Source organism: Mercenaria mercenaria, chromosome 4, assembly GCF_021730395.1.
Source record: "Mercenaria mercenaria strain notata chromosome 4, MADL_Memer_1, whole genome shotgun sequence".
Taxonomy (NCBI): Eukaryota; Metazoa; Mollusca; class Bivalvia; order Venerida; family Veneridae; genus Mercenaria; species Mercenaria mercenaria.
The window spans coordinates 82,963,209-82,978,320 of NC_069364.1; the positions used below are offsets into that span (position 1 = coordinate 82,963,209).

The 15,112-nt window shown below is 34.9% G+C and overlaps 1 protein-coding gene across 1 annotated transcript in view; it reads left to right on the plus strand.

The window, feature by feature from the left end:
- The first annotated feature begins 2,170 nt into the window (after nt 1-2,170).
- The window catches only part of LOC123552315 (neurogenic locus Notch protein-like), a 97,668-nt gene continuing 84,726 nt past the window's right edge, over nt 2,171-15,112 (plus strand). The window contains exons 1-8 of the mRNA XM_053542308.1: nt 2,171-2,278; nt 4,827-4,940; nt 5,368-5,481; nt 5,761-5,874; nt 6,926-7,039; nt 7,283-7,396; nt 7,567-7,680; nt 8,680-8,793. The gene's annotated coding sequence lies outside the window, so the exon portion shown is untranslated. The remainder of the gene's footprint in view (nt 2,279-4,826; nt 4,941-5,367; nt 5,482-5,760; nt 5,875-6,925; nt 7,040-7,282; nt 7,397-7,566; nt 7,681-8,679; nt 8,794-15,112) is intronic.

A 15,112-nucleotide genomic window follows, 5' to 3' on the forward strand; every position in this document is an offset into this window, starting at 1 on the left:
AATGCAATGTGTTATTAAGAACTTGTTGGCTTTTCGACTCTGAAACGTCTATTGTTTGTCTTTCTCCTACACTGTAGCGACGTCAACTCCAAAGCGTTATTATTCCACTATTGTTATACCAAATTAGTAATGGTTTTATTTCACTTCCACGATATCAAACATATGATAGATGTAATTGATATTTTAACATGACATTCTAAGTTGTTTATGACGAACAACTTTTTCTTATAAAGCTATAATGATTTTCGTTCGGAGTGAACAGATTCATATACCCAGTGTTTGATATTTAATGTAACTTAATAAACAAAAAAAATGAAAAACCCGGTATAAGTTATTGTAAAACATTTAATGCTGATTTTGTTCTCGTTCAGCATCGTTTCTTCTTTTAATATAAGGCATTTCCTTTGGTGTTTACTAGGACTTTTGCGATTTCAATATTTTAGTCTTTTCTAACCAAAGGACAGTTTAGTCTTTTTCTAACCAAAAAACAGTTGTAAAATACGATTATAACAGAGTTCAAGACTTTCTTTACACGAAATATTATAAAAGAACACTGAACACGTCCCCAAGTTTGTTTTCTTATTTGTTAGCATGCTGTAATCTTTTGTTTTCTAGACATCGGGCGAATGTGTTGGAAATGCATGTACCAATGGTGCAATTGTGTTGATGGTATAAATCAGTACACATGTAACTGTGTCGCTGGTTATGATGGGGGAATCTGCGGGGGAAAAGTAAGTGAACTGAAAATCTAGGAACATTTTGTAGATAGCATTAATGTGTTCCTCATTCATTTTCAGTCAACCCTTTGTTGAAGACCCCCTCTAAACAGAGACCCCTGGCTCTAAAGACCACATGTTTTGTTTCCCTTTTCAGTTGGAATTTAGCCTTGCAGTTTTGGTAAAATTGAATTTCAATCTCAAACTCGCTGAGACCGAAAAATATTTTGTGAAGACGGGTCTGTATTATGCTTCACTATACATTGTCCATTTCGTTTAGATAAAAAGCAGTATGTGTTTTTCACAGATTTTATTATGTTTATAATAACTATAGCATTTTCTCTGAAAATTTTTTTGGTTTGCCTCTCGAACTTGAGCATTGACAAAAATATAATTCATGAAAGCCAAATGTATTTATTCCCTTGCAGCGCTCTAGGAAGCATGTCTATTTGTCACTAACAATTGGGTATATGTATTAAAAAACAAAGGCGGTTATAGTGTCAAATTCCAAAATGAAAATCCTTTTAAGGTATTAGATCACTAAAAGAGAACCTCTTTTTGAAGAGTATTTTTAAATTTCCAAACCCTAAACCTACTTTTACTGCAATTCTTAGGGGGGCGTAGGTTCAAGCCCTACTGGGACCAAATATTTTTTCTTTATTTTCCTTTTTTACTAGTAAGTTTTTACTTCTTTCAAGACTTATTATTGATGTTTTGTACAAAAATGGAAAAAGTAGTGGCTATCACTTTGAAATTTGTCTCTACATGAGCTTGAGGAGATACCATAAGTTATTCAAAATTTATAAAAAAACGGCACGGTAAAAGTTGTTTAAAATTTGCAAAATAGTGCAGAACATGGTTACCTTTCAGAATATACCAAGCAAAGGCCATTTTGTAAACATTACTATTAGTGACCTAATACCTTAAACAGAAGTTACTTAACACACTACCCGAACCTCAGTTAAACAAATATTAAACATATAAGTAGCTAAATAGGTGCTGGGGAAATTTAAATATGGGTGCTACAGTTTTCTTGAAGGGATGGAAATAAAAATATGGGTTTCTGTTTCGCTGACTTTAGCTAGGCAAGAGATATCGATTTGTCCTACGGTTTCTATGATTAAAATGTTGACAAGAGATGAAAACAGGTGAAAGGGTTTTTATGATATGAATTTAGACAAGAGATAAAACAGATGCTTAGAGGAAAAATCGGTGACAGACTTTCACTGTTTTAAACTAGACAAAATATGATAAAAATGGAATTAGGGTTTCAATTATGCGAATTTAGCCAAAACATAAAATGGGTGCTAGGGTTCCATTGATTTGAATTTAGACATGAGATAAAATATAAAATTGAAAGCTAGGATTTTAATGATAACAATGGATGAAAGTGTTTCTCAAATTTGAATTTTTCGTTCATTTTATTTAGTCTTCCATACTAATTTCAGACATTGATGAGTGTGCATCACATGCTTGCCAGAATAGTGCTACGTGTGTAGATGGTATCAATACATACACATGTGTTTGTCCATCGGGGTACGACGGAGAATTCTGTAACAACAGTAAGACTTATTGCTTTGACTTGGTAACGTTGCATCTGACTTACTAGTATGCCAATAGATACCTGTAACTGTTGCCATAAAGGACGTTTTGGATATTATGTTTAAATATGAGAAACATGTGATTTATACACCAAAATTTGTGCGATGTTAGATGACCATTAAACAGTAATATCCTTTTCGCGCATTTTCTGGTTTTAAATAATTTTTCTACCGGAAGTCCTGCTATAGGAAGACAATTATTCTTTATTACTTACCTATTAGTTTTGTTTCTGACTCCTCGGTAACATTTTATTGACCATGAGATATTATGTATTGCTCTTCAATTTAGCGTAACATCTTTTTGACGTTACATAACACGTGTTTACTTGCGTATTTTAAAACAAGCATAACACCGAAACGTTGGTATAAAACTGTAAAAGTATTGTTAGACTCGTGTTGATACTGTAGAAGCCAAATACTTTCAGAAAAAGATGATAACTTAACAATTGACCGCCGATTTTCAATCATTAAAACAGTTGAAAACTATTAACAAATCGAACTTGTCATTCTAGAGATAATTGCTTTCATCAAGCATCTTTCTTACAAAAAAAAAAAATTCTTGTTTCCGGTATCCCGACCAACCCTAAATTTTTGGTCCGACCCTAAATGTTTTTATGGCATTGGAGAATTTTTGTTCAACTTTTTAACAGAAAGTTGCAAAATTGCACTTTTTATGCTTTAAACCCCCAACTGCCATATAAAAGCCAGAAAATGGCGCTGGGGCAGGTTTTTATATAAATTATGCATGTTTCACATCAGAGAGCCCTTTTTCAAAATTTTAAATAAACTACTGAATAAAAAGTTATGAAAAATTGCATAAATACACATTGAAACATTCTTTATCAATTGGTGTTTTTATTTTTTAAAACAAAAAATTGTGAAGTATAGTTTCAAAAAATTATTTAAACCTAACTGCCAAAAATTTGAATTTGCCGGGAGGAGCTAATGAGGTCATGAACCCTAGAGAATCAAGGAATGTAAACAATTACCACATGGTTAATCAAACATAACATGGTTTATCAACAAACTTGATCAGCAGAAGGCTTGATGTATCAATAGAGTTAACACCTAGAGTGCATTGTAAAACTTTTCCAGAAAAGTAATTTTGAATTTTTAAACTGAATAGAGTATCATAATCATTTTGCAGTTTATTTTATGTGTTATTCAAAAATGTTTTAAAGATATAGTGGAACTTACTAAATAACAGACATACAGTGATAAATTATTTCAAATAGCTTATCATTTTTAATAGACCTTATCACAGCAACACTTGCTAATTTGTGTGCGTTGTGCTATATCTCAGACTTAAATAGTTTATTATTTCTGCATTTATTGCTACATTATCTCAACTAATGGACCTGCCAGTAATGACAGAAAAGTTAAGAATGTTTGATTTCGAGTTTCACTGTTCAATTTACATTAATAAGATGTTTAAAAATCAGGAATTCTAGTCTAGCTCAACTCAATTTTTCATAACAATGATATTGATATGGATGCACAAAATATGTATAATATTAATTTGTAATCATCAAAACATGTAAGTTCATATTTCTTCTTCAACTGACCATTGTTTACATTTGCTTGTGAATCATTGAAAGTGAGCTATTTTTAGCTGACAGACAGCCTGGAGTAGCCTTGTTATTTGATAGGCTCCTCCTACAAAACTTACTGCCAGGGTAGTAAAAGTTGGGGCTTTAAAACAGTGCAATGAGGTAATTTCCAAAAAATCCCACTTAATAACGCACCCCCACCCATCCAAAACAAAGACCTACATACACTATTATTTTAGCACATTAATGGAAACAAACACTTTTTACGCCTAACAGAGAAATGTTACTTATCATGTATTTGATAAATTAAAAATTGTTTTTAAGATGAATCTTCAATTGCATCAGGTATTATTGAGCTCACAATTTGCACAGATTTAGTTGCATGTTTTGCATTTTTGTATCCATGCATGTTGATCAAGGACATTAACTTTGAATAAATAATCATTTCTTAATTCAATAATGTGTTTAATGTTTATGCATGTGTTTTGCACAATGGTGTTTTTACATTATTTACATTATATGATGTTTCTTCTTACTTTGTTGTCTGCATTTTAATTGTTACTTACTTCACGTTTTTTAGTTCAGACGATGGTTTTCATTATGTCATACTGTAGTCATAGTCTCTACTCCATCTAAACAGCTGGTCGCATGACATGCTGCCGTTTGGCGGCTCTGGCTGAGGCCTGAGAGGTGTAGCCGAATTCGGAGCTCTATGTATAGATCTACTCATACAGATGTTATATATACTAGTGTCTTGTTGAAAAGGGACATTAAATTTAAACAGTACTTTCACTATTTTTAAGATATTGTCAAAAAACAAGTATTGATTAGAAGATTGGTTAAGTGTATTTAGTAGCTACATGTCAAATAATGAAGTAAGGGAATATATATTGCGTCCTGCACTGTGACTGATTACTAAGAATGTTGCGGAAATTAATGTACGAAGATTGATTCTTTAGATATTGACGAATGTGCCCAAGATCCCTGTATTAATGGGGGAACATGTATTGATGAAGTCAATGATTACACGTGTAACTGCGTCACGGGATATACCGGCAAAACATGTGCAACAAGTAAGTCTTTATCTTGAACAAAAATATCATTTGAAAATCGCAGCAAAATGTTATCTGATAAATAGGATATTATATTAGCAGTTTTGACCTTTAATGGACTACCGAGAAAATTTGAAATTTGTGTAAATTCTAATTGTATTTTGTAAATCCTTATCTTTACTGTCATCTTGCATACTTCCGACAAGACCATGTATGTAATATCTTAAACAAATAAACTTTAAATATTCTAGTCAGTGATGTAATCGATTATAAAAAATCATAACATGTTTTTTTTCTTTCAATGTATTGAATTTGACGCCATATGCCGTTTGACGTCACTACCATCTGACGTTCTACTGTTGTTACGAGACGTGGACGTGCTATTTCGTTGAAGTTGACTGAGGTCAGAAACGACAACTCTGTGAAAGAGATTTTTCATTCATTTCAGATATTGATGACTGTGCAGCCAATCCTTGCCAGAATGGTGCCACGTGTTTAGATGATGTCAATGACTACTCTTGCGTATGTGTAGCTGGATATACTGATAAAAATTGCGACACTGGTGAGCCTAGCCATGAACAATTTTGCAAAATTGAGATTTTACCCAATCTATGCATGTGTTACAGTTTTATCATTCATTTTCTTACAACAGAAATCAATAAATGTGTAAACAATGCCAGTTATAACAGCTATCCATACCCAAATAATGTGAAAATATTAGATATAATGTTTTAAATATTAGAGTTTTACTCTTTGAATGTGGCTTTTTCTGTTGGACTTTTGCCTTGTTTAATGCATACTAGTAGGCATTTTTTTCATAGTTTAAATGTATTGTTTTCAGACATTGATGAGTGTGCCAATCATATATGCCAGAATGGAGCTACATGTGTAGACAACATTGACGGATATACATGTTTATGTGCCCCCGGATATGATGGAACTTACTGTGTTGATGGTAACGTAAATTGCTTTACTTCGTTTGAAGCGTTTTGTCTGTTACAAACACTTTAGAGAAACGCTTTGTCTATGACACACTTTTCGCTGAACAGGCTCGTTTTCACTGTGACACAATTGTTATTGAGATATGACTTAGATGACAGTGATGAGAAAAAATGTAGTTAGAACTGTCAAATTTTGTTTGTTGAGAAACATTTTTGTTTTGACACAGAAATAACTAATGGTAAACCTTTCGAGTATGACACTGTCGTAAGGGCATAACAACTTTAGCTCAACTATTCGAAGAAAAAGTAGAGCTATTGGACGCTACCTGATTTGATTGACACTTCACACACTTGTTCACTGTATTGATCTAATCTACAGTGCATAGGTTCCATAATTCATTCAGTTGACAAGGCTTTGAATGGTCGATTGTTGCTGTCCTCCGACAACTCTTGTTGTGTATGACAGTCGTGCATGAGGAGCATGACTCAATTACAGTCAATAAGAAACTTTTTTTCTGTGACAAAGTTGTTACTTAAGTATGGCAAAGTTCAGAAATGATCTTTGTATAACGTTCCTTACTATCAAACAATTTCGTCAGTGACACATTCTAAACTGAGAAGACAAATTTTGTCTATATTTGAGAACCATTTAGTGTATACCACAAGCGTAGAGAAACATTTTGTCTATTAGTGATTAGATTTTTATTATGTCAGTGACACACTGATAATTGATGTGCAACTATATTTCTATTACGCAGTTCTAACTGAAGAGAAACTATCTATAGCAAATACTTACTGATGTTTTCTGAATAAAAATGTATGTCCTAACATGTTGTATCAATGACACTTTAACTTGTATTTTAAGCAAGTGTTTGTTCAGCCCGTGTTTGAGCTGTCAAGGTTTTTGCTGTAATTTTACGTGACGATACTTTTCAAGTATGTTCAACTTTTTTCATCGGTGAAAATGTAATAAACTAATTTTACTCGCAAAAGCTTATATTAACTAAGGCAAGCTTACATAAACTAAGGCATACGCATGGAAATGATATATTTCTTATCAAACAGATATTGATGAATGTGAAAATCACAATTGTCAAAATGGCGCAATATGTATAGATGGGATCGACGGATACACGTGTGATTGTGTAAATGGTTATGACGGAACATTTTGTCAGAACAGTAAGTACAATATAGTTCTGATTATTTTGTAAAAAGTATTGTGGAATACGCTCATGCACATTTTAATACGTTCCTAACTCTTCAATGTTACAGATAAACAAACACTTTGTCAGGTAAGTTACTAATTGTAGTGATATGTGAAGGTGTTATTGCTTGATGAAAAAAGAAGTATCATGCATTATTTAAACGTTGGTGTCATGTGTACACGTTTTCTTTAACCGCCTGATTCTCACATTTTCGCAGATATAAATGAATGTGCTAGCCATAGTTGTTTGAATGGTGCCACATGTGTAGACGGTATCGATGTGTATACATGCAATTGTGTAGACGGCTATACAGGGGAATTCTGTGCTACAGGTGAGTAGAACTTATTTCTTTGACGCTTCCTTGTGTAATAGAGGCTTCTGTCTAAAACAGCAAACTTCTTTATTATACAGTTTTTATGTGTTGTACACAGGTATTTCAAATAAAATTGTTTTGCCTGTATCATACATTGTTTCAAAGACTTTTTTAAATATGTTTTTCAGACATTGATGAATGTAGTTCACATGCCTGTGTAAATGGAGCAACATGTGTAGACGCTGTCAATCTGTACACATGTGACTGTGTAACTGGCTATACTGGGACATTCTGTGAAACAAGTAAGTCAAATTATGATGAAAAGACGGTGGTCACATATATATAAAACTAGTTCATATGTTGCCCCATGTGGTTCTGGGAAGATCTATGTATGAAAAGAATTGGAACCACTGCCTTACCCTTGCATGATCTTAAGAGGCGACTAAAAGGGTTAACACTTTGTTTTGCTGTAACTCTAGTTCCAGCAGGTATGCAAATTTTGATTACATACCTCGTGTTTTTATTTCGATGTAAATGAGATTTGAAACCAAAATGTGTAGTCCTATTTGGCGCCATATAAACTATACTGTGTTGGTGCGCCGTAAAACCCAAATAAATAAATAAATAAATAAGTTCATATGCTACTTGTGAAACTGGTATCAATAAATACAACCTCTTTGATCATACGGGTTAAAGTGAAATTTACATCAAAACAAGACGGTAAAAAATCTTATGTCTGATTAATATCATTTGATATGAAACCACCGATGTAATTTGTTTCCGTAGATGTGTATGTAAAGTCGGTGTAGATGAACATACAGTGCCACAAGTAAGTGTCTGGCTCAAAATGAGATATGCAGATTGTATAGATGGTATCAGATTGTACATAATATTTACATGTATACACTGTAATAGAAACCTCTAAATTCATGATTTATACTGGCAAGTACATCACTTTAAAAGTCTAGGAAACTCAGCCTTTACAAAAATTTCACTAGAAGTACAATGTTTTCAAACCTGAATGTAAATGCATCCGCCAATGGTTATAAACATATGTCCTTTGATATCTAATTTCCCCTGACGAAATAGTGACAAATAAGATTTTTTATATAATGTTTTGAGCATAAAAAAGTGAATCAATTTTTTTAAATTTGTCATTGTTTGGAGATTTTATCTAAAATTTATACCAGTTTCAAGCCCTACAAAATGAAACCACGATGTTTAAGTAAGGGACAGTTTTAGTGAAAAATATAAGTATCACTTGAATTTCGGCAAGCATGAACAACCTTTTTTATTTTCAGATATTGACGAGTGTGACCCAGATCCGTGCCAAAATGGAGCTACCTGCGTGGATAATGTAAATGATTACACATGTAACTGTGTGGATGGTTACACCGACAAAAATTGCCAGACTAGTAAGTAACACAGAGAACAACACAATAAAATTCAAGCATCAAAGTCAATGTCATATTTACATTTTCAATACTTAAGTTCATCAGATCAGTTTGAATCGTCGAACGCAACGAAGAAGAATAATAGCAGACTCGGTTTGAATTAGTCTCTTCGTGAGAGGTATTTTCGTGCGACACTTCTCTCTCTGCATACATCCCTAGGGCGAACGTAAAGCGGAAGTTTGTTATACAAAAGCATTGGATTGACTTCAAGATTTCAAAGTGTCGCAGAAAATAACAAAACTTATAATAAAATCTAGAAGAAAATCCCTTGGAAGCATAGAAGCATCGAGCAAAATAATAGTTGACTGGGTGTGATTGAGTCTGTTCGTGCAAAATAATGAAATGTGCATCTCTTTGCGCCCACAAGCACCGGTAGGTCAAATTTTGCCCTTGCATGTCAGACATACGCAAGGCATATAAACATACTACAGAGCAAAATCTAATAGATTATCGTATCATGAAGCCCCAGTCTTACAGGAACAATTATGATTTGCCACTTTTTGTGTAGTTTCAATCAAGCTGTTAAAAAGAAGAACAACGAAATATTACTTTTACTTTAAATCAGGAAAATAATGTGGTTTTTTTTGCGTCTTGCTAAATGTCCTTTCAGTTTTGTTGTTTGGCACGTCTTGATACTTATTCTTGTTTTTGTAGTCTGTATGTGTATTTCTGTTATTTTCGTGTTGTTTGGACAAGAATGTAAAATATTTTTTAATTATGTGTCATAGTTATATAACGTTAGTAAATGTTAAACACGCTACAAAGTGATCATTACAACATAATCGTGGTCAGGTAGATAATGAAAATCTGTTTTTATAGCCTCTTCAATGACGAGACATTTATTGTTTTCTAGTATCACATACCTGTCTGTCAGTAGACTAATAGTTACCGATCAATAATTGGTGACCGCTTTTAACTTGCTTATTGTCAGTTGATAACAGGTTAACCAGTCAATATTTCGAGGTCATTCATCGTAAATAATATTTCCGTTCAGAAATATGTGAACGTTTTGACCACTCACTATCAAATTTCCCAGAATAATAGTATGTGGTCAGCAAACGATCCAACTCATAATGACCTTGCTCGTTGTTTATGATCAGCTACCAAAAAATAAAAAAAAACAATTTGGTTCTTGCTGTGAAACCGGATACATACAAATTAATTCACAATGGTTAGTAGGTGATACTTTTTATTGTAGGATCAGTGGGTCAGATAATAAGGTTTTATTGACATTAATTCTCACGACGGCTCCTGAGCAATAACTAGAGATCGCTTAAGCTTGCTACAGTAGAAATTCACATTGACAGCGAACCCTATTGTTACTCGGGTTTAACGTAATAGGATATAACATACCCAGTTACCTCTGACATGATATCAAGGTGGTCATTTGTGTTTTCAGATTTGACACTATTTCATAGGAATGTTGGAATTTTTTGCTTTTCCAGGACAGTTTACATTTTTCATTTATTTTCACTGGTCAAATTTTGTTTAACAAAGTAATGGAATTGAAAGTATGTTAAAGCATAATGTTTTCTCCCTTTTGTTCTTAATGAAACAAAAAGCAAAGTGGGCATTTTAAATGCATTAAGTTTTGATTGTATTCAGCATCAGAAGAAGTTGCCTTTACACAATGAGATACACATTTCTGAACAATCAAGTTTGTCCTTCAACAAGTTTGAGAAGAATGGGAAACAATTTATTTATAAAGTAACCTGTATTTTAGATGCCTAAAACAATGGGATAGTCTTTTTACAATTTCACTTACATTTATATATCTTTATCAAAATCATTGATGTATACTACACTTTTTCTTGATGGAACTTATCAATTATATTTCATCCAAACTCTTAAAAGTAATTGAGACGTATTTTTTACGATATATTTCTGATATGTCAACAGTGCATGTATTCCTTTAACTTCGGTATTGATGCCCATGAGTTATGCTTAGCTGCCGACGAGTAATTAGCACGAGTAGGAGACCGCACACATATAAGAAATACTACATGTGTATCATGGTGAACAATTTCTGAGTGTGTTCTTTTGACGTGATGTTTGCCTGCATGTTTTCGAATATGATACATTTTTTGCATGTATTATATTTTTAAGGTGTCATTTATTTCATTTGGAGACTTACTTCATGAGTTTGACCTATCTTGAGTTTTAAGTAACTATGCCTTTGACTGAGTATTTTGACTTTGCTTTTTATTACAGCACATTTTTGAGTGTAAAATACCAAGCGAAATGAAATGCAGCCTACTCTTGGTGCAATATATAACGGATATAACGGTGCAGCGGCAGCCGTTGAGGGGGTGTGGCTCTCATATATAAGTCTGCATTTACTGTTCGTGTTGTTGCATCTAGTCGTGCCAAAGAGTTTAAACAATTTGAATACATGGATTGTAATTTGAGCATCAATGGATTTTCTGCACGAGTGGCAGTGATACAAACATATAGACCACCACCAACAAAACAAAACGGTTTAAAGACTAGTGTGTTTCTAGAGGAAGAATGGCCTACTTTCCTGGGCAGATATGCTACAGTTGATAAAGACATCATCATTGTGGGAGACATGAATTTCCATCTCGATATTCCATCAGACCGAGAAGTTGTCAGATTTAAAAGTGTACTTCAGTCATGTGGTATGCATCAACATGTGAACGGACCAACCCATGCCCGCGGTCATACATTAGATGTTGTAATAACCAGGAACGACAGCAAAATAATATCATGTGTCGAGGTCATCCATCCAGGTCTTTGTGACAATGCTGGTAATATGTCACGGGATCACCATACAATTTACTTCAACGCCTGTGCCGCAAAACCAGCTCCTATATGGAAGCAAGTTTCTTTTCGGAAATTACGCTCTATTGACGTAAGTTCTTTCAAACAAGACATCTCAGCGTCCCTTGCACTAAATACGCATCCAGAAGGCGCAGACGTGGATCAGCTAGTAAATGCGTATTCAAAAGCATTATCCTTACTGGTAGATAAACACGCTCCTTTACGCACAAAAATCGTTCTTCGACCTAGCTCTCCGTGGTTTAGAGACGAACTTCATGAGGCTAAACACTTAAAACGCAAGCTTGAGCGGAAATGGCGTAAATCCAAACTAACAATCGACCATCAGCTTTATAGGGACCAATGTGATACCATGAATAAACTCCTAATTCTGGCCCGCACCGACTACTTTTCTCAGAAGGTGAAGTCGTGTGGCACTGATCACAAAAGTTTGGCCAAGATAATCAAAAATCTACTAGGAGACAGCCAAGATGCTTCCCGTCCCTCTAACACATCATCAAAGGAACTTGCGCAGAAGTTTAGTGACTTTTTCATCGAGAAAATTGAAAATATTAGGAATGATCTTATTTCGCATAGCCAAACTGATCGTGATTCAGTAGACTTGCATTGTTCAGAACACCAAGAAGTAGCAAACTGTCTTATTGATTTTGCTCCTACAACGATAGAAGAGGTAGAACAGATCATACAAAAATCTGCAAACAAATCCTGCGAACTTGACCCTTTACCAACATGGCTTCCGAAGAAATGTCTCGATGAGCTATTGCCGCTGATAACAAACATCATAAATACATCAATGGAATAAGGTTATGTACCAAAAGAGTTTAAAAGTGCTAGGATAAGACCCCTGCTTAAAAAACCAGGTCTTGACCCAAACATTTTCAAAAACTACAGGCCTGTATCTAACCTCCCTTTCATTTCAAACATCTTAGAAAGGGTAGTAGATGCGCGTCTTGAGCGGCACCTGAGTTAAAATAAGCTACATGAGGAACTGCAGTCTGCTTACAGAAAGTTTCATTTAACTGAGTCGGCTTTGATAAATGTACAGAATGACATCCTCACATCTCTCGATCAAAATTCTGTAACAGTCCTCGTGCTACTCGATCTTTCTGCGGCTTTCGACACGATTGACCACCAAATACTGTTACACCGGCCCGAACATCATTTTGGAGTCACAGACAAAGCACTTGCATGGATGTCATCATATCTTAGTGACCGCTATCAAACTGTATGCGTTGATGGTGAGTTGTCGACGCTTATGTTGATGAAATACAGTGTGCCCCAGGGATCAGTGCTTGGTCCAAAGAACTATATCATGTACACTAAACCCGTGGGTGCCATATGCAGACGTCATGGACTTCTTCATCATTTCTACGCCGATGACTCTCAATGATACCTATCTTTTAAAGCCGATAGAGGCTGTGGCCAGAAGTGAAGCGCCGCATTGAGAGCTGTCTGGCTGAAATTGTCTCGTGGATGAATTCCAACATGCTGAAGCTCAGTGCTGATAAAACAGAGGTAATGCTATTCACATCAAAGCGTAACTCCAAGTACATTGATGACGTCTCTGTGAAGGTCGGGGATTCTGTGATAAAATCCACGAAATGTGTTAGGAATCTTGGAGCAGTATTTGACAACGGTATGAATATGGTACAACAAGTCAACTCTGTGCCGGGCTGGATATGCACACTTAACGAGTTGCAACATGTCCAGAACACTGCAGCTCGCGTAATCACTAAGACGCCCCATCGCGATCATATAACACCGGTTCTAAAGGCGCTTCACTGGTTGCCTGTGAAATACAGGTTGCAGTACAAGGTTCTGACCCACACTTTTAAGGCTTTACACAATCAGTCCCCTGCCTATATTAGGGATATGATAAATGTGTATAAACCGGTCAGAAACCTAAGATCACAAGACACGCTGTCACTGGTTATGCCAAAATCTAAAACCATGATGAATGGCAATCGCAGCTTTTCGTGCACTGCTCCAAAGCTTTGGAACTCCCTTCCTGTCAAGATCATGAGAGCTGACACGCTAGCTGCTTTCAAAAGCTTGCTAGATACCCACTTCTTTGTACAATATTTTGTTAACTGACCGATACATTGATGTTTTTATCTTGTTTTATCTATACTTGTTTTCATTCATGATTTTTGTTAATGTGGAATGCATTATCTTTGTATACGTATTTGTTTGTATTTTTGCAATTTATTCTGTAAAGCACTTTGAAACTGAAACTGAAAAAACTGAAACTGGTTTATTTGCTTAAACGCCTATTTCTACATTTAAAACATATTCAATGGCGTTTTACAATACAAGTTGAAATAAAATATTAAACATAAAATATTTTAAATAAGATTAATTAAAACGAATCAAAATAGCAATTATTTATTTAAAGTCAATGATAATACTATATTTTAAAATATTACTAACATACAATTATCACAGACAAACATTAAATTTCTATCACTGTCGCCAGCATCACTGTTTAAAACTCAGTCAAAACTTAGAATAATGCAAAGTAGTCTCTGAAGAAATGCGTTTTCAACTTTTTCCTAAAGCAGTCAATTGAAGAACTTTGTCTGATGTTCAACGGCAAATTGTTCCACAACTTTGGCCCTATAGTACTAAAGCTTCTATCACTAAAAGTTTTTCGCTTGTTGAAAGGGACGATGTAACAGTCAACTGATGACTCCGAGGATCTGAGGGAGCGCTGGGGGATTTTCGTGTTAAGAGTTCAATCAAATATGCAGGCGCATTTCCAACATGGCAATTGAACATGTACGTCAAGATCTTAAAGTTTATTCTGGCTTTGATCGGCAGCCAGTGCAAATCGTAGAGTGCCTGCTTAGAACTGTCTCTTCTTCTACGATTCAGAACTAACTTCGCACACATATTTTGAATGCGTTGCAGTTTTGCGATGTCACAATCAGAAATACCGTATAAAATAACATTACAGTAGTCTAAATGCGAAATAACCAGCGATAGCACTAAGGTTTCAGTTGCATCCTGAGTCAAATATTTGCGAACGTTTTTGATTCGGAAAAAATTCAACATTGCCGTTCTACACTTTATTTTTATATGCTCTTTGAAAGTTAAAGTTTCGTCCAAATAGGCCCCCAAATATCTGATGTTACTCTGTCTCTTGATTTTATCACCACAAATATCTATCTCGTGAATGTTTAACTTATTCAACTGAGGGGCACTTCCAAAGGCAATATGTTCAGTTTTTGAGGAATTCATTTTTAGTTTGTTACTGTTCATCCACTCATTTGAATCTGTAGCAAACTCTTCTAGTTCACCAATGGATTTAGCCTCGATTGATGGTTCGGGCTTAAAACGTGTGCTTGCGGTGTGGTCGTCGGCAAAGCCAAAGACGGAAATGGACGGGGGAACAATGTCAAAAATCGTTCCTGCGTACGTGAGATAGAGCCACGGCCCTAAACAGCTTCCCTGGGGGACACTACCCGTAAGCTCACGTGCT